The 20511-nt window shown below is 39.2% G+C and overlaps 1 protein-coding gene across 2 annotated transcripts in view; it reads right to left on the reverse strand.

The window, feature by feature from the left end:
* The window catches only part of GUCY1A1 (guanylate cyclase 1 soluble subunit alpha 1), a 38535-nt gene extending 27019 nt beyond the window's left edge, over positions 1-11516 (reverse strand). Inside the window, exon 1 of one of the 2 annotated variants that reach the window (XM_054065597.1) lies at positions 11381-11516. The gene's annotated coding sequence lies outside the window, so the exon portion shown is untranslated. Of the gene's footprint in view, positions 1-671; positions 688-11380 lie in introns of those variants that run through there. The other variant, XM_054065596.1, reaches the window with a different exon arrangement.
* Positions 11517-20511: the final 8995 nt, after the last annotated feature.

A 20511-nucleotide genomic window follows, 5' to 3' on the forward strand; every position in this document is an offset into this window, starting at 1 on the left:
TAAAGCATAGTTCCAAAGGCTAACAGCACACCTTGTGAGACTGAATGCTGTAAGAATACATTACAATACCAGTTTCCCTGATAAGTATATCACTTAGTTGCTTTCTAATACTTCTCTGGAAAATAAGCAGATATGCATTTAAAGCAGAGAAAGCTAGGTAAATATGGGAAATATGTGAACGAATATGATCTTTAAAATGATCTTTAAATGATCTTTAAAAACATAGGCTTTTGTCACTAAAATGAAGCAAAATAAAGGTGAGATATTTTGTGAAATACCTGCTTGCACATATGGTATTAAGAGAAATTAATGTTGTTAATTTATCACAGTAAATACGCACTTAACAACTAACACTAGCCTGCTGTTATTGTGTATCACCTCTGTAACAAAACTAGAAATTTAAATCAAGAGGCAGATTGTGGCTTCCTGTAGAATAGTCAGTTGGTGATGCTTGTTATTGTCTCCAGTGCAATTGCTTATCACAGCTGCTTATCTTTAAAATCTTGCCTTTCCATCTATTCCATTTTTCTTTTAAGCATGTGAAAAAAAAAATCAAATTGCATGGAGTGTTTCTCAGATGACTTTTGCACAGGAAAGTAAGCACACGCACGCAACAGCACCAGGGAAATGCAGGCATGCAAAACTAACCCAGAGAGAACTGCCATATTCACCTCATATTCTGCGTGTGGAACTTTCCCTTGGGCTTGGTGGCAGCTTAATGTAAAGTTTGAGGTGAAAATGTAGCCCTGTGGAAAAATAAAATATTTATGTGTGGTCATTCAGCTTTGACACCTCGATCTAAAACCAAAAGGAATGTGTTGGACAGACTGTGGCAGAATTCTAGGCTATTCAGACCTAAAAATGTGAGATCCTTTACAAATAAATTTCATTATTAAAACGTAGCTTCTTGTTTTAATATTTTCAGTGAAAAACAGAGGACCGTTAAGGCACTGATCATAAGGAGAAGATGCCACAAATATGCTACTTTTCCAAACCTTCAGTAATATTTCAGTGCCAGAATGCTAGGCACAGACTTGCACAGAAACATACACTTGGCTCAAAATGCTTGTAAATTCCATAGAAATGCACTGATTTCTGTGGCAGGCTTTTCAGATTAACAGAGATTAAACAGATTACAAGATTTGACGGAATAGAAATACAAGAAAGGGTTAAGAAAGAACATAGTGCAGAATCTCTGGTCATATGTACCAGCCACTGGCCTCTAAATTGAGGTACAAATTTGGGTTTAAATATGGAGGTAAATTAAATGTATTTCAACCATAAGGACTCTCCTGCTACTTTTCCAACAAACTTTCGTGACTTTCTGGGCAAGGCCCTCAGGTCTTTTTCACTGGGAAAATGCAGATATTTTTTTCCATAAAACAAGGCAGATTATTTCACCAGAGATTTGGATTTTCCAAAAGACCGTATGAAAAACTTTTACCAAAAAACATGTTTGTCCTTCAAACTAATGTGCTTCTGTGATATAGAACCTGAACTTGGTGCATTTTATGAACCACAGAGTAAACTTTCTGGAGTTATTCTAGGTAGGATATCTAGAACTGTCCACTGTTTTTCATCTAACAACTTGTAAAAATGCATTGACTGCAACGATGTCATCACAGTATTCTTGCCAAAATCTGAGATATCAAAGCTTTGCTCCACTTCTCAGATAGCATCATTTTTCTTGTTTATTGCAGCATTATTTTGCAGTATCTGCTCTTCTTTATTATGTGAGAGAGAGAAAGAAGGGAAGGGAGATACATACAGAATAAAGGAGCAAGTAGGAAAACCCAGAAGAAAGTACAGAACGAAGCCTGTAGAAGGACAAAAGCATTGAAAAATCTCTAAGAAGGAAGGAAAACATGGGCAATAGAACAAAACAATTTGCAAAGGCATAGACAGATCTCTTCTGATATATTGCTTTTTCTCTAGTACAAATCCATCTGAGATCCCAGGATGGAAGCACTACTTACCTGGCTTCTTTGAAGACCCTGACCCACATGAGAGTGGGGCAACATGTGCCCTTGTGTCAGCAGCCACCAGGGACTGCGAGCCAGACCCTCCTCCCACTGTGCCACCACAAAAGGCAAGAAACTCTAAAGGCTCTGTTCTTAGTTCAAGGTGGGGCAATTTATGCTTCAGTGCTAAGAGTCGTTGGGTTTCAAAATGAGCTTGAAACACAACCCAAGAGTCTTGTTCTAGAGGCTGGGGCTCCAATGGAAAGAGACAGCTAAAGAGAAACAGCAGCAGAGAGGCATGTGGAGATGAGAGCCAACCAACGGACATTCAGCGCCAGTCATACGTGAAGGCTGCAATCTGAACCTTGAAGCAGCAGGCAATGACTGGAGAGAAGGCTGCTTTGCCTTTACTGATATAATGCAGTCATCTCAGATTTACTTTGTTCAGAACCAAAACTAGTGTCATATGTAACTGATAAACACCTTTGTCTCAACCCTTCAGCTTGTGCAATGACAGATAAACTACCCACGTATTGTAACACTCACTTTAAGTGTAGGAATTCTCCCACACCAAAGGCCCTTCAAGTGCTGTTTCCCACCAAAATGTTAAAGAACAACGACTCTGTATGTACTGTTTTCTAAATCTGTAAAATGGGCATCTACCACCGAATACCATTTTTTTCATTATATTAAGAAACTATGTTCATTTCAAAAATGAGGCCAGATAAAAGGATGCCTCTAACTTCCTATCTTGCATACTGATGCTGTGAATAGTATCCCCACACCAGCACAGAAAACAGTTCAGCTGTTTCAGAGGTGAAAGCAGAGAAAGACTGGACAGTGAACTATGGGAGAAAACCTAAAACTGAACCAAAATAAAATTCTGGCCAAAGCAAGTCCATATGTACTCAGAGGAGTACTTCAAATACATATTGAATATCATTTGAATATTATCTTGAAAAGAAATGCTCCTGTGACTGGGAAATTAAATATATTGTTAACTGGGTCCTTGATAAAAGAAATCCCGACAAGTAATAGGTTCCATGTCTATGTGCGTATATGTGCACAGAAAGAGGATGCTACATAGGAAGTTTTTCCTTTTTCTACAGATGTATGAAATTTCACAACGAAATGGCCAAGAGAGCCTGTGTATAGTTGGGATATGGGGAAAGAATGAGAGGCACAAGTTCCTGGAGGACACAGAATCATAGAAACCAGAGACCTAAGTTGAAGGATAAAGAATGGTAGCCTCTCTTTCATGCAGAATATCCTGCCAAGATGAAGATGATATTTTTTTAAGCCTTCTGGTATTCTGGAGCATCCAGAAGCACCATTAATCTTGTGGAGTATGCACTCTTCGTGGGTAAGAAAAAGCAAGGAAAGGAAGTTTGCTGCACTATGTATAGTCTTCTTCTACATGGGATCAGAAACCTTTGACATTCCAGCTTACAGTTTGAGTGATGCTGGAAATTCAAAACATGCTTTAAATATTTGTAGCTGGCAAATTCCAATGAGACAAAAGCACTAACTTTACAAGTATTCTGTGACAATGGAGAAACTAAGTTCTCACAGTATCACAAGTATCTTTGCAGAATATTCATGTTGTAAACCTTTGCTTTGGGTTTTCAACTCTGTTTATAACAGACATCTAAATCCACACTGCCCATAATATATTAAACTGACAACGAGATTGCATTCCTAAGTAAAGCAGCTTCTTTGCTGGAAGACAGAGTACCAATCTAAGTGCAACATTAAAGATCTGACGCATTTAATAATACTGTAGTAAAGATTATGAGTGTTTTCCATGGTTATAGAGTAACAGTTGGGAAAGAAAACAGTGAGGGTATGTTATATAAATATTTGCATAAAGCGCCTCTTTTTGTATGTTTATTCCAGCATTAGATCAGCCTTTTACAATATAGTGCATTACAGTAACTGCAATAAAATCTAACAGTATTTCTTAAATACATCAACCCCACTAGATGCGTTTCTGCCACTACTATTCTAATTTCAGTTTCTGATCTTATTTTTTTCCCCAGTCCAATTTATTGCAAATAAAAATCAGACCACAACATGGGCAGGGATGAATGTTCTTTTTTTAGCTTTTGCTACATGTAAGTCATAATCCTGCATTCCATCAGTACTCCTTGCTCTTTGCCGCTTCAAAGCCTTTTGAAAAGATACTTTTACCCTTTAATTTCCCTACATCTATTGTTTTGACATATTTTTGCTTAGAACTCAGTATTGCTTAGAGTTGCAAATTATTTTCAAAGAGTAACTGGAAGGAAGATATCATGAAACCACACTTCGTATATTGTATTAATCAACATTTTACAGTATTTTTTGCTGGTATTTGCTAGTGCCAGTCTCTAACCTAAAAGAATAATTATTCCGTCATGATGTCCAACACTATAATCTCATACGTGCTATGGTTGTACACTTCAAACTTTGACTAAGCATGACTCTGTTGATTCTAAGATTTACCATTGTATGGTCAATGACCTTTTCTACATATAGTTGACTATCACGTTGCATCTCCCACAGATCTGAAGCATGTGACATGCACAGTAAGTGCAGAACTTACCTAAATTGCCAATAATTTTCAGATCAGCTGTAGATTTTCAGTGTCACACTGCAAATGTAGTCTCTGCCTCATAAGCCTATCAAAACATTTTGCAAGCCATGCCTGACTCGTGATCAGAAGGCTATTCTCCACTACCACACAATAAAATGTTTTTTTCCTGGGAAGAGAATGATTTCATTACCTCTTAGCATTCACACAGGCCACCATTCAGTCAGTGATACTGATACTTGGTCAACACGTGAAAATTCTTATGGAGCCTTTGCTTAAATTGAATTACTGGTATTTAACCTTCTGTCTGGCAAGTTCATACTTGGGCAGATTGCTCAGCAGAGAAATTGTGTCAATGTTATCTCACATTGTGCTTTTTCTCTATCGCTTGCTAGGTGTATTATCTGTTTATTTTACCATGCCAGAAGGCCCAAATTAAGATCAGGGCTGTACACAAATATACAGTAAATGACACTGTTTGACCAGAAGGCTTTGTCCTGTGAATAACTAAGACAGATAAATAGGTAATGAAAGGAAGAGTTACGATGCCTCTTTTAGAAGGGGGGAAATAAGGCATGGTGAAGATCACAAAAGACTGTAGCAGTGCTAAGAAGTTAATGAAGATCTCTCGAACAGAGCTGCACAAATTTTTTTGGCTACGACTTGAGTAGATCTGAGTGATTTATAAAGATCAGGTCAAACCTTACAAAAATCTGAAGCTACATTTTAAAAATAAAAATGGGATAGAAACATTTGCACATTTCTACAAGTGAAATTCTAAGCGATTTTACAGGTAGGATTCATTAAGAGGTGCAGGTGCTACATAAAAAAGCAGAGCAAGGAAGGTGTCCTCACTCCGTAACTTCATGTCTAACACACACCATGTGTAACTTCATTCTCTTATATCTGTAATTGCTTATAGAAATGGCATTTCCTCCTGGCTTGTTTTACTATTATAATGCAATATGTTTGGGAAGCTTTAACTGCATCAAAATACGCATTTAATTCAATCTAAAATTAATTGTCATTTCTCCTGATTTCCAAAGTTTTTGAGGAAGAAAACCAGTTCCATACTGACCAAGATCCCTGCTAAGTTTCTTAAGCCACAAGACTATTCTTCCCTTTATACCATTCTTCCCATACGGAAACTCTAAAATCCTACCTCTAAATATGCTTTTTGAGTTCTATGAACTAATCGCCATATTTTCACTAAAATCTGAACAGTTTATCAATCCTCAAAATATTTTTTTTCAACATGAGGCAAGTAGTTTTGCACTTTCAGCTTGCCAGCGCAAACAAACAAACACGAAGACAATTTCAGCAAAAAGAAAAAAAAAAGGGGGAAATTTAAAGTTAGATTGATGCATGCTTTCTTCAAAGACATGGAAATTTTGCCATTTTTAGCAGTGCTATTTAAAACAAGAACTGCAATGAGTATTTTAGGCTCCAGGGTGCCTGCAGTCAGGACTAAGGAGCCACATAGCTATTAATATCAGCAGACACCCCTCCCTATTAACCAGAAGACTGCAACCGGGTATATTGTCTTGTGTTTTCAAAACTCAAAAATAATTATGAGCAAATGCAAAATCCAAATTTTTCCAAGTAAAACTGGAAATCTTGCTGAAATGTTCCTCCGCTGTAGTCAGCTTTTTACTAATGCTCTTTCATGTGTGAAGAGTTTCTGTATTTGCTGAGGAGGGAAATCAGCTTTCCCTGAACGACTTTTGTCACTTTCTGTCTGTATCAAGTGCCAAGTGAGATGCAAGGTTCAAATGAAATTAAAGACAGGTTTACCTTGGTTAGCATTAGAAAGGCCATCGTCATATTTCTGTCTAATACACCATAAAGAAACCTTTTTCTGAGATCTCAAAAATAAATGCTATTATTCATTAAAAGTGCAACATTTAGCAGCAATTACTGTATTTGACATCACAGAAACCATAAGTTATACCACAGCATCTGGAATCGATGACATTCAAGAATTACACAAGAAGATTCTCACAAAATGTATTTTTTTCCCAAAGAGTGATATATTTTTGTTCTGAATACCTTAGAATGGGGCTGAGGAAGAAATCCATTTCATAAACGTATGTTTCTTTCAATTTCCATATGTGGAGGAGAAAGTAATCAAAGAATTTTAGCACATTGCATTATAGTAACACATTTTTACTCACACTGAAACAACTGGATGACTTGCAGGGGATATTCCCTGTAACTCTCTGAAAAAATAGCTGTCTAAGGGCTAGATTCTGCAACGCTTGATAAAATCTTTGGACCTGATTCCAGCCTCCTCCATGATGATGCACACACCCTGCTTTCTAGATTACCACCCACACAATTAAAGCTCTCTTCCTAAGCCACTGCATGGCTGACCTATTTTCTATATGGGCTTCGATGAAACAATCAATGGGCATAGCCATGCGTAAAGTGCAAGGCATAGCTAAACAGTCCCAAGAGTGGGTTTCAGACAGCTCTGCGTCCCATAGCCCCATGCTGGAATGCAAGTCTTTGGGCATTTTTCTCCTTGCCCTCCTCTCTGAAATAATAGTTAAGGTCACAATTTGGCTATCATCTAGGTTTAGTGCGCTGCCTGTAAGGAATCAGCCTGCTGGTGCTAGCTTGCATGAGGAGGTGGCTTGTTTGAATACTTCTGTTAGCAGGGCACCCTTCTCCTAGAACTTCCAATATGAACATGCAAGAGGAAAATCAATTCACAAGTTGGCTTTAAGTAACACAAAGGAACTAATTTAAGGAGTCAGAGCAGTAAAATCAAGAATAATGGCTACCACAGTAGTGCCAAGTTCAAGGAGCAAGGAGGGTGCCTAACAGGAGCAGTGAGGGTCTGAACTACACATAGAAAGGGTCATTTCAGTCAAGTGAGAACCTTAAATACTCCGCAGTTAAATGTGAAAGCAATAATATTCTTAGCAAAGGCATTGATTCCACTTAACAAAACTATCATATAATAGGAAATACAAATGAAAAATAGGTGGAACTGAGTATCACAAAAGGCTGTGGTCTGATAGGGTGAGATCCTCCCAAAGGCTGAAGGCCTATGGAAACCCTAAAGCTCAAATTTATTTGAGGTCTGAAGCAACAGATGGGACTTGGTGAAGTCTCTCAACGGTGAAGTAAAATCAATCCCTAGAGGATGTATTTGTTCTGACGTTGGTCATGGAGCCCCAGAACAACTGACAACAGTGAAACCCGCACTCCTATGGAAAGGGAGTAGATGGCAGCTTGCCCCAGGCCCTGCATCTACAAAAATAATTAAGCATCCTGTGTGAGCTACAGGCCATAAACAAGGAGTGAAAATGACAAGGAAACACTAGCACTGACCTAAGAGTAGCATCACCTGAGCAGGACAGCCAATGGACTGGAAGAACAGCACGTTACTAAGTGAGTGGCAATTAATACCAGTGTTACAACTACATGGATTCATTAGATATCAACATGGCCCTTTCAATTGTTTCGTAGAAGATGGATCTATAAGCAAAAACCTTACCAAACCCTGCTTTCTCTAGTAAAATTTTCTGCCTTTGTTAAAAATAATAAAAAATGTGCTTTATGCCCTAGCCAGAAGCTCTAGTCCATTTATGCACATGCTTAAATCCCATTGGAATTTTTAAATCAAATAGGTACTAATATTCTGTCCTGAACAGTGCTGCTTTCTTTAGCAATGACTTATGCCCTGATCACTGACTTAAAAACATTAATATGTGTTCAATGGTAAACTCAAATCTCTACTCCAGGTATAACCAGTCATGCAAGACTAGCTGAACTTATATACTATGGCTATATCTCAAATGCTCAAAACATTCTGAAAAGCATATTCACAGTAATGTCAATGATGAGATTTGACTTATTTTAAATTTTAAATGCTAAAAAATTTAATTGAAATGCTAAGCATCATATCATATGCAGTGAATTTTAATAAAAACACAAACAATAAAGATCTTTAAAAAGGAAATAGTAAAAAATGTGCAAGGAATTCCAGCAAAGACACTCTAACAGCAGCTCTCCACGGCTCAGTTTTCATTTGCTAACAAAATGTACAAGCTGAACCATAATCACTTCTAAATAACATTACAACAAAATTCCTTAAAATGTGTCCTGTAGTGTTCAATAACTATTTTAAAAACCACTTATTTTTAACTATACAGAATTTTTCTAAAATAAATAGGTTTGTATAGAAAAAAAGGAAACTTGCTGCTTGTTTGCAGACTAGATAAAAAAATATGGCCAGTACCTCATCATGCAGATTTCCTTGTTGATAATGTAGAATATTTTGTCTGTTTCCTGAGATTACTGAGATGCTTTATTGTTACCTTTTTATATAACCAAGATATAGTGTACTACACCTTTTTGTTTAACAACTCATTTCAGTTATAAAGGCAATAGCTGTATTTGCTACAAACTCTACCTTGACTTCTTGGATTGCTTATTTTGAGTCTTGGCAATTTTTTAGAATTTCAAACAGATGGCATTTATCTTTATAATGGCTGTGATGTTTTACCTTTTATTATATGACATTACCAGCTTTTGACTGCTAACAACGTTTTGAGTATTTTATTATAAACTTTTACTTGTGTTTTGATTTCACTATGAGATCTGTCTTGAAACAGACTGTCATAGAATGTTTAAAGGCAGTTTTTTGAAAGAAAGCATTAGTCAGAAGAAGACAAATATACAAGACTTAGTACTTACTTTTATGGACATGACATTAAAGACCAACCTTGACTTCTCATCTTTAATGGTTCATCTAAAGCTTAATTGAATAATTTAAGTGAATACTCAGCACATGAACCAGAGGGACAGGGGACAGCGAGCCGTTTTATGTCAAATAAATGTCAAAAATAATAATGTCAAAAAGGCTAACAAATCCACCATAGAACTAAATTCCTTATTTTCTCCTTCAATGCCTGCCTCATGATCTTGCACTGTCATGACTTGTAATATCTTCAAACTACGTAATTCCATGGAAAAAAAATGCAACCAAGAGATCTCAGGATGTGATTTTCTTCCTTCTCCTTCCTTGCTTTTGCTGCTTGCTTTAGATCAGCATGATTTCAGCAGCCGCTTTTGTCTTCTGAGAATGTGGAGCATAAAGTCCTTCATATCACCATCACAGTATTTATCATGTTTCCTTATAATCATCTAGTTCATTTAAGGTTCTTGCTATTGGCAAAGCAAAGAGAATGGTGATCAGAGCTGCAGACTGTATGACCGTATGCAGCGCCCCAGAGCAACACAATCCAAGCAAGAAACTTATCCACAGTAAAGAGAACTTCCCATGCTTGCATTTCTAACATACTTACACTCATTCTCTGGTTGCTTAAATTCTCCGATTAATTATGTAAAGTAGTCTGTTACTGGAATCTCTTTCTAGGATGGGCTGTCACCACCTTTTGCTCTTAGCCCTAGTAAATCACCGTATGTGTGATTAAGTGTACACTTCCTTGCGCCTACCTTCTGTAGCTTGGAAAAAAATCGTCATAACTACAAGAAAAGAAAGTGTCTCCATAGGCAGTTTTGACTTAGGAAAAACTATTAGATTAGACCATTTCCAAATAAGTATAACACTTTGTTCTATTCATAGAAAGATAATTAAACTCTTGCATTTGTAATGAAAAGTTGCTCTCTTACATTTTTCTGTAACTCTGTAGTCTGAGACTTTACAACGGAAAATCTGAGTGAATAAAACTGTCTTCCTACTAGTATTTCAACTATTAAAAGCCTTACCACTTCGCTTTAGAGCAACCTGTATGCAGCACAGGGTAACCTGTAGTGGCAGTGAAAGTGCATAGCTCAAATACAGCATTAAAACAGATCATTTCACCATAATGCTCATTTTTAGTAATACTGCATCCTTACTCAGGACTTCTTTCCTGTTAATTCACCCTTCAAATTTAGAAAGCCATCTCACCACACGCACAGAACAAGCGACCGGCTCTGAAAACAGAGCCATTTTAGGAGCAGCATTAGATCAATCTTAAGAGAGTTCATAAGAGGTATAAAAGTACTCCTCTTCATCCGAGATAAAAAACTTTTTAAGTGTCTCACATTTACACATAGATACGAGTTTAGAGAGGGAAAATAAGGCTTAGGCTAATAATGGTCACTGAAACTCAGCCACAGAACAAGTGTCCACCCAGAAAGGGAACTGCAAGCCTCAAGTCTTGAAAAAACCGAAAGAAGAGTGAAGCTAAGACTGCAATAGCAAACTCCCAATCATAATTAACACAACGCAGTCTGGGGTTCCATTTATTCTTTCTAAGACCAATAAAGCAGGAATAAGAAACACAAAAATGAAGTTATCATTAGAGCATCAAGCCTGCGAATAAATACCATGTTCGATTCACAGAGTGTGATGGTTTGACCTGCTCTGGAAACCAGAAGGGAAACCGTGCCCGTGCCAGGGGGGCTGGAACTGGATGATCTTTAAGGTCCCTTCCGACCCAAACTATGCTATGATGCTATGATGGTACGATGCTATGATGCTGAGATTCTCTGATGCTGTGATGCTACGATGCGCTCCACCGACTCGGAGCGGGTGCAGCGAGCCTGACGGCACCAGCCCTCAGCACATTCTTAGAAAGCCTCACAATGCACAAAGGCCGCCCGGTTCCTCCCGTGCCCGCAGACCTCACCGAACTCCCCCACACCGCTCCCATCCCGCACCGCTCCCATATTTCGCTCAGCACCACGCCTGGTTCGGGGCAGGCTGCAAGCGGGGGTGTCGAGGGGAAGGGGCGGCGAGGGGGTGGGGGGCTCGGCCGCGCGCGCTCCCCGGCCCTGCGCTGTCCAGGGTCCGCACCGCGCCGCGCCCCGGGCGCCGCTCACTCACCATAGCGCGGCCCCGCCGAGGTGGGGCGGGAGAGGGGCGCTCCGGGCAGGGCGCGCTGCGATCGCCGCCGCCGCCAAGGTGTTATTTGGGGAGCGGGAGCGGCGGCGGCAGCGGGGCCGCCCGCGCGGGAGGGGCCTCCCCGCGAGTCCAATCAGGCGGGGCCGGGGGCGGGCGGCGGGGCGGGGGGCGGTGCGGTGACCCCGAGCGCCCCGCGCCTCGCCCGGCGCCGTCCGCGGCGGCTTCGAAAGGGGCGGCGGGTTGGCTGTGCCCCGGGTGCGGGTTCCACTGCTTCGTGCAGCCCCGCACAGCTGAGGCTGCGAGAATCGTTGGATCAGAGAATCACCAGGTTGGAAAACACCTCTGAGGTCATCGAGTCCAACCATACCTGTCTGCCGTATCCTTAAGCACCTCGTCTACCCGTCGTTTAAATACCCTCAGGGATGGTAACTCCACCACCTCCCTGTTCCAGTGCCTGATGACCCTTTTGGTAAAGAATTTTTTCTCCTAATATCCAATCTGAATCTCCCCTGGCGGATCTTGAGGCTGTTCCCTTTTGTCCTATCACCTGTCACATGGGAGAAGAGCCCAGCTCCCTCCTCTCCACGACCTCCTTTCAGGTAGTTGTAGAGAGCAATAAGGTCTCCCCTCAGTGTCCTCTTCTCCAGGCTAAACAACCCCAGCTCTCTCAGCCGCTCCTCGTAAGACTTGTTCTCCAGCCTCTTCACCAGCTTCATTGCACTTCTCTGGACACACTCCAGGACCTCAATTTCTGTCATGTAGTGAGGGGCTCAAAACTGAACACAGTATTCAAGGTGCAGCCTCACCAATGCCAAGTACAGGGGGAGAATCTTTCCCCTGGTCCTGCTGGCCACACTGTTTCTGATACAAGCCAAGATGCCATTGGCCTTATTGGTCACCTGGACACACTGCTGGCTCATGTTCAGTCAGCTGTCAACCAACACTCCCAGGTTCTTCTGCTCCAGGCAGCTTTCTAGCCGCTCTTCCCCAAGCCTGTAGCGCTGCACAGGGTTGTTGTGTCCCGAGTGCAGGATACAACATTTGTTAAACCCCATTCCATTGCTCTCATCCATCAGTCAAGCCTGTTCAGATCCCTTTGGAGAGCCTCCCTACCCTCCAGCAGATCGACGCTTCCTCCCAGCTCAGTGTCATTCATGAACTTGCCAAGGGTACATTCAATGCTTTCATTCAGGTCATTGATAAAGATATTGAACAGGACGGGACCCAGCACTGAGCCCTGAGGACACCACTTGTGACCGGCGCAGTCAGGAGCTTCTGTTTGCAGCTCCTGCACCAGTAGAAACCAATGTTATCAGGACTGTGAGACACTGTGGTTACTGAAGGCTGTTCCACACAAGTATCCCCCCAAATACTCTTCAATTTAAAAATCGTGTGTTACCATATTTGTTTTAATTGGGCTTTTTCTACCATGGGTTTGATTTTCTTGTTCCTAGTGAGGTTTTGTGCAATCTGTAGTATATAAAATACATTTTTGCTGTACCTACTGTATGTAATAGCTGAGCAATGACAGAAGTGAAACAATGCCTTCCCAAATAAGCACAGAAAAGAAGAATCATTCAAACAACTTTGGAATATCATAGAGATGAGTTAAATTCCATTTAGAACACAAAATCATAAAACACCTTTTATAGAGTAGCCCAGATCTGAAATCATAATTCATGCATGTCTCCATTGAAACAGGACAATAACTCCACAATTTTAAAATCTTCACAAATGCCATGCGGTATTCATAGTATTTTCACTGTGAGAACATTTGATGGCTTTGGGAAGCTCAGGTCAGAAACGGTTGTTTTATTGAACTTGGACAATTAACAGTGGCTGACCTCACAGTAGGATTAGTTGCTTGATCAAGTCACGTGGAAACAAACAGATTTCGCCAAGAAAAACCCCTGTTGTAAAAGGAAGGATGAGTTTGGGGGAGCACTATACCTAGTCAGCAAAAGAAGAAAGGGTAACATTTCTTGTTGCTCGTTGTCACAGCTCAACAAGCTAGTGCAGAAAAGAGAGTTGAAATGAGCCAAAACAAAAGCAGCACATCTCCAAGTGGGTTTGAACTGACCAGATTTACACAAGAGAGAGTATCAAAGCTTAAGGTGTGAATGTTTTGTTGCCTCCTGGACTGTCAGAACTGAAAAACAGTTTAATAAATACATCTGCTTCACACCATGCTTCCTACCCCGCAGTGTTAAGAGAAGCTAGAGTGAAGATTAATTCCTTCAACCACCGGTTAGTTAACTGAAAATAATCTGCTAAAGCCCAGTTTGTTGCCATTTCTGAAGTTATTGACAAGCAATGAGAAGCTTAATTGAGTGCTAAATAGTCTAGGACATTGTGTGCCTCTGAAATTACTGTATTAATACATAATGTATTGATGCAGTCTCTTGCCTCTAGAAAAAAGATTAGTCTCAAGGCAAGGCATCATCTTACTAATGTTTGCCCTTGCCTGCAAACTTCCCTAACTCTTGCTGCTCAGTCTCACTTTTTTTTTGCCTCAGGAAACCAGCTTTTTCTGTAAAAAAAAAAAAAAAAAAAAACAAAAAAAAAAACCAAAAACCAAAGTAGAAATGGCTTTTGAGCAACTGGTATAAATGAATTCCATTAGCAAGTTTCTGTACCAAAATGGAGTAAGAGCTTCTGTTGCTCGGATAAAGTCTATTCTGGGATATGCTGTGGAAATGTGGATATGATGATCACTGCAGTATAAACCTCTTGTGCCCAGTGAGACAAATTAATTCCAGGCAACAAAGGTGTATTTGGACATTTGGTGAGTAATGGGATCGTCAGGACCCGAAGGTCTTCCAGAGTTCTTGAAAAGCCACTGTTCGTCCTTATCACATCAATCGCTGTGTCTGTACTAGTAATGACTTTCAAATTTGCACCAAATAAAACCTAAAAAAATGCTTAGGAGTAACAGCTTTGCAGTGAGTATTTGGAAGAAGAAAATAATATTTAAAATTAGATTAATTGAAATATTAATACAAGGCCGTATTCATTTTACGTTAGCCATTGAGAAATACCAAAAAGATAGCATGTTTCCATCAAGAAACACTTATGTCACATTTAAAATGGCTACATTTTCTTCAATTTCTTTTTTAATTTAAAGGTCACTTTTTGACCAATAAAGTAGAAAGATTATATTGTATGTGATGATGCTGAGATGTATGTATAATCAAATATAAAAGCACCATAATTCAGAGCATAATTAGCACTCCTAAACTGCCATTTACTGGCATCTGCTGTATTTAAATCAAGTTCTCAAAATGAGATGTCTTCAAAGAAGCACCTCTCAAATTTGTCATCTCACCCATAGCAACTGAAATTTCTGAAAATACGGAAAGCTGCAGCCGTGGTGCTGAGCAACTGATGGTTCAGCCCTGATGGCTTTAGGCACCAGTACCGTGGAACTAGAGGTGCTGGCTGATCACAGATCTGCAGGGGTCTCAGGCTGTAAGGTACGTCCACGCTTCAGCCCACTTAACCCTGCTGCTCCAGCTAGGGTCAATTAGAGTGTGTTGTTCAAGGACATTTCCAGTCAGGTTTTTAGTACCTCCTAGGATGAGGCTTTCTCCTCTGTAGGCAATGTATTGCACTGTTTGACAAACCTTACAGCAAAAAAAAAGTTTTTTCCTGTGTTTAAATGGAACTTCCTGCATTTGGATTTGTGCCTACAGCCTCCTGTCTTTACACAGGATGCCACTGAGCAGAGTTCAGCTCCCCATTATTTTCTTTCCCATCAGATATTTATACAGGTAGATAAGATCTCCCTGAACCTCCTCTTCCCTAGGCTGAACAGTCACAGCTGTCTCAACCTCTTCTCATATGTCAGGTGCTGCAGTCCCTTAATTGTCTCAGCACCCTTTGCTGGACTTGCTGGGGTAAGTCCATATCTCTTGCACTGGAGAGCCCAGATCTAGACCTGGCAATCTAGCTGTGTTTCACCAGGGGTGAGAAGAAGGGAAGCATTACCTCCCTCTACCTGCTGCTTTTGCTTTTCCTGATGCAGGCTGTATAATGTTTATTGCAGCCCAAAAGAGATTATTTACATTAATCACTGATGCTAGAAATAGCATTGCTGCAAATGCGCAGTGCTCCACTTCAGCTATTAGTCTATTTGATTGTAGTACTATACTCATTTAGGTTTTCAGCTTTATAATCCAATCTGGTCAGAGTCCTCATGGACTCCCTGTCTCAGTTCACATCTACTTTGTGGGTTATTGAACCCAGGAGTGATGTGTCTATGCTGTGTGTCTTTTTTCAAGGCATGGCCAAACAGTATTTGCCTCAACTATAATGCTTGGCTTTGTATAATAGCTTTGGTTATTTTTTTCATCATGTTTGTAATTGTAATTTCTATTGCACTCCATAATGATACATTTTCAGTATTGCTTTTCAATGACATTTACTGGAGTCTCATGTGAGGAACACATTAGCTTTTCATTCCAGTGCAGAGGAGGTGCACATGACATAGAAAGGTGACAGTCACTTGATCCATGGCACTAATAATCAAATTAGGTTTTACAGAGCAATAAATGACAATTATTCCTGAAGATGTGTGAGAATACAAAACCTAAAAAAATTATATCATATACTGTCTATTTAGGAGCCTTCTAAGATCAATTTAAGTGCCCAAAGGTGTACTGCAAATTGAAGAGTTAATTTAATTTTGCACCATCTGAAATACAACATTGTCCTTTCTCGACAATGTTAAATTATCTTGGTTATCAATTACTTGTCCTTAAGGCTCATAAGTACCTTCCTCAGGAACATGTGTCTTGTTGGTTGGAAGGATACCACATTTCAAAAGGGTAACAATATTAAAATGTTATTCCTTTGCCCTTTTCCACTGAAAGACTCATTTTCAAATAGTACCTGTAATATTCTTACTGTTACTCAGCTTTGGTCAGTCAGATCTGAGTATCTATCAGAAGTAAAGTCTACATTTTCACCAAAGAAAGTTTCATGCAGAGTTTCAAGCCTGCCTTGAAGAAGGGGTTTGATTCAATGAATGAATAAAAGCATGGGTTCTTCATTTTTTTATACACATGCAGGGAAGCTGTACTGAACACGAGATTTCTGGGGATCACAAGGATTTTTTGTTGCTGCTGTAAGTTTTCTTGGTAAACAGAAATGTTACAATGGTTCTAACACCAGGAAAGATAAAAAAAGGATTCTCAGCCACCTTCTGCATTGGAAGTTACAGGTATCAGACTTCCTGTGGAAACATCTTTCTGCCAGTTGGATTTGTTTTCTTGCCCTGCATTCTTATTTTCAGATGGAAGATGAGTACAATGCTTCTTTGTACTGATCAAGTATTAATACCTCTTGTTAGGCAAGGAAGCAGTGATATTTCATTTCTGAAGTCATGTTTAGGAAGCTTTCAACTTTAAATACAAGTTCCAGCTTGGGTAATTGCAAACATTTTGCATCCTCCTCTGATTTAAATTGTTATGGCATCCTTCCTGTCCTAAGTGGGTTGTTATGGAAACTTTGTCATGTATTCTACTAAACATTGGCTCTGCCTATGCAATGTGATCCAGACTAATTTTTCAGCTCCGTGTTGCAGGTGCTTGCCCCATGACACCTTGATGTTGTCTTGGATGAGCTCTGCAAGTGTATTCCTTTCCGTTGTGCATTGGTTTCCATTCAAAGGAAGCCTAAGCAGGTGAGCAGGCAGGAAATCAGCTGCAGAGTGCTCCCCAAGGCAGCACAGAGCTCAGGGAGTTAGGACTGCAGGGAGCATACACTGTAAAGTGCATTTATTCTGCAGTAAGTTTTAGCCTTTTCACATTTTATTTTGGAGATTGGTGGATAGATTCCTGTAGGTATAGGAAGTCAAGTCTAGCAAATGCTTTGGTATTTCTTGGTATATAAGAAATTCAATATTTAAAGATTGGATTATTCATCTATGCAATACATTTTTTACAACTAGGAAAAGTACAACTGTGTTAGACAGTGATGGAAAAATTGCGCTGAGAAAATGCAGCTGTTCCAAACTGATTTCCCTGCTATTTAACAGTCTTTCACCAATACTATAGGTCAGTTGCCATACAGAATATAGATTTATTTCAAAACTGTTCAGTTTTGAGAAACATTTGGTTTATGTATGGTATTCTGCTGCTGTAATACAACCCTTTCTCCGTAGTGACTACTTATCAGCTTAAGTCAGCATTAAAATGAGCTAAGAAGCAAAAAAACCTGTGCACAAATTGGCACATATCTGTGGCACCCATTTTATCTGCTGTCTTAGAAAATAAGATCAAGTATTATTCTTGTGCATAGCACTAGCTCTCATTCAGTATTTCAATCTCTGATCTTCTAAATGAGATGAAATTCCATAATTACATCATTATGAAAATTACTCATTTGCTTTTTGTTAAGGAGCCTCTGTTTTCATTGTATGAAGTACAATGGGTTCCAGTAATTTTTTGCATACTTGGATGCTACAAGAGTACAAATATATGCTTGGATCCACTTTCCTATACACAAAAATCTCTCCGTTTTTCTCTAGAAACAATTCCTTATGAAAACATTCTTAGGCAAATTAGTGAAGCTGCTCTTTTGGATACTGTTTTGCAAACATCTGGATCCACTCTTAATTTTATGGGAGTAGTTAAAGGAACTTTATTCCAGAAATCCTTTTGTGTTAGAAGAAAATTGAACACAGTACTGAATCATCATCACTGAGAAAGCAAGAGCATTGCTTGCAAATAAAATTAGGTTGACTTCTGTTTTGCAAATGCTGGTTTGTATAGATAAAGGTTACTCACTTATTCTAATTACTTACCGTGGCAAAATTTACTGACCATACTATAAACAAGGTAGAGGTTCTTGTTTTCAGTGTTTGTTCATGGATCATTTTAGGTTGAAACCTCTTAGCTTGGTTCACATGGAGTTAAAATGAATGGGCTACTTACAGAGCAAAGGCATTGTCATCAACAGAATGTAGCTTTCAGCAATTGTTACTGAATTCTGGAAATTTTAGATAGGCGTATCATACTGCAAAGTACTTGTTGGAGTCGGCTTTCTAATTTGGCAGAAAAAGCCATATCCCCCCCGTTGTTTAATTTTAGTAAATGCAAATAAATACTGACCTACAGTGAGCTTATTAACCTCAATCCATCTAGTCAGAGAAACCATGGCTAGATAATGGAAACCTAACTCAAAATTCATATGGAGGGAAAAAAATAATCATTTTTTTTCAGATTATCCTTTTTCAGAAAAATACCAAAGAAGGAACCTGTTGACGTGCAGGCAGTCCTATTTTCTTCTCTCTGACCACTCAGACAAATGGGAACTGCACTCGCAAGGAATTCACTCATGCCTTTTTTCCCCCTCATTTCCTTCCCAGCAATAGTGCAGGCTACTGTCAGGTAACTTTCCTGTTCTGTCGTTGCTTCTTTCATTGTTTCTTTCATTGGTCCTTTCATTGCTTCTTAATTTTCATTTTTCTTTTCTGGTAAGGACTAACACATTTATTATAGAGAGACAGAAATAAAGTGGCTTACAGAGACCTAACGAACTGCCTCCTGTGTCTCTCTGCTGCAGCAACAGAGCATTTCCTGTGAAATAGCACTGTGAAAAAGCTATTCCAATAATGTCTGTGAAGCCAAATGCATTGTGGCATCTGAGCACTGACGGTGTAAGAACAACTGCATGTTAATTGGTTCAAGAGTGACTACAGATGAAAGTGTATTATCACCTGAATTCAACACATTAAGCACATTAAGCTTTGATTTTCTACAAAATAAAATGTTGATTTCTACCCACCTCTGTAAAACATGTATCTGTCCCTTATTCTAGAACTTCCTGAAGTCCTTTTTAATATATCCCACATATCAGCAGAAATCTTCTGTTTTATGTTAGGCATGAACAATTGTCATTTTCCCTACACCTCACACTTGTACTAATCACAAATAATTAGTTCTTTGTGGTGCACATTGTCCTATAATGAGCCTGATACTCCTTTTGTTCCATAGATCTTTCCACAGAAAGAAGTCTGTGAGTAGGTTCTTTGTGTAAAATCAATGCAAAATAACACTTATGCTCTCAGTTTTGAATAATTAAATATGATAATAAGACAACAAAAGATGGAAAACTGAGATTGACTTAATACAATGACTGGAATCAGCATAAGAAAAAGAGAAAAGAAGCCAGATTCTGAAAAGTAAGAAGAATAGTTTCTGGCCAAGAGAAAAAATATTGTTAAGAAAACTAAAAAAAAATGTGAATAGTGATAAGAGAGCAGCATTGCTTGAGTGACTTTATTCTTTTGCCTTTGAATTTCAAATTCCATACTCATTAACTGTTTTGTTAAGTTTTCCACAACTGAATTACACCAAGTGCCACTGCACTTGCTGCAAGATAGTTGACAGTAAACATATCTTCCTGCGCTGCCTAGGCTTGTGTGGTTCAAATGGCTCCTCACAAAGCTAATGGGGACAAATTAAAAAGTTTCCAAAGTGGTGTTCTGGTATTGTCAGCCCTATCATTAGCTTGATATGAAAAGGGTCCAGGCAGTTAGAGGTGTTTAGCATGGCCAGATAGTGCATCTGTAAAACTGAAGTAAAAATTCTTCTTCAGCCAAAAGGTTTAAAGACGTTATTCCTCAAATAGTGAATATCATATGCACCTGTTGTTATCTTCATCACTTTCCCATGTACTTATTTAGCATCATTAGGCTTAATGTGATTTTTTTGAGGTAGCTCCTTAGGTGAAAAATATTAAGAGAGGTAAAAAGAACATTTTATTATGACTGTAATGTTTTCAAAATGTATTATCTTCACTAGCAACCAGGAAAATAGAAAGCATATACATGGTCTTACAGACGCACACACAGATGTTCACTTTCCTCCTGTACATCCAGATTCTGCCACCAGGGTCACCCTGTGACATTTCTTTTAACAGAACCACAGTTCCTTTACACGGAATCTGAATTTAAAAAATCTTCAGTTTACAACCTGTTTTTAAAGTGAAAATATGGTGGATGGAAAGACCTTCTGTTGGGTATTCTGTAGCGTTTGGTTTTGTTTACAGTAGGTTTAGGTGTCTGGGTAGGTAAGTGAGGCTGGGAAGTTGACTGATCTTCCCCCTAA

This window comes from Cuculus canorus, chromosome 4 (assembly GCF_017976375.1).
Source record: "Cuculus canorus isolate bCucCan1 chromosome 4, bCucCan1.pri, whole genome shotgun sequence".
In the NCBI taxonomy this organism is placed as follows: Eukaryota; Metazoa; Chordata; class Aves; order Cuculiformes; family Cuculidae; genus Cuculus; species Cuculus canorus.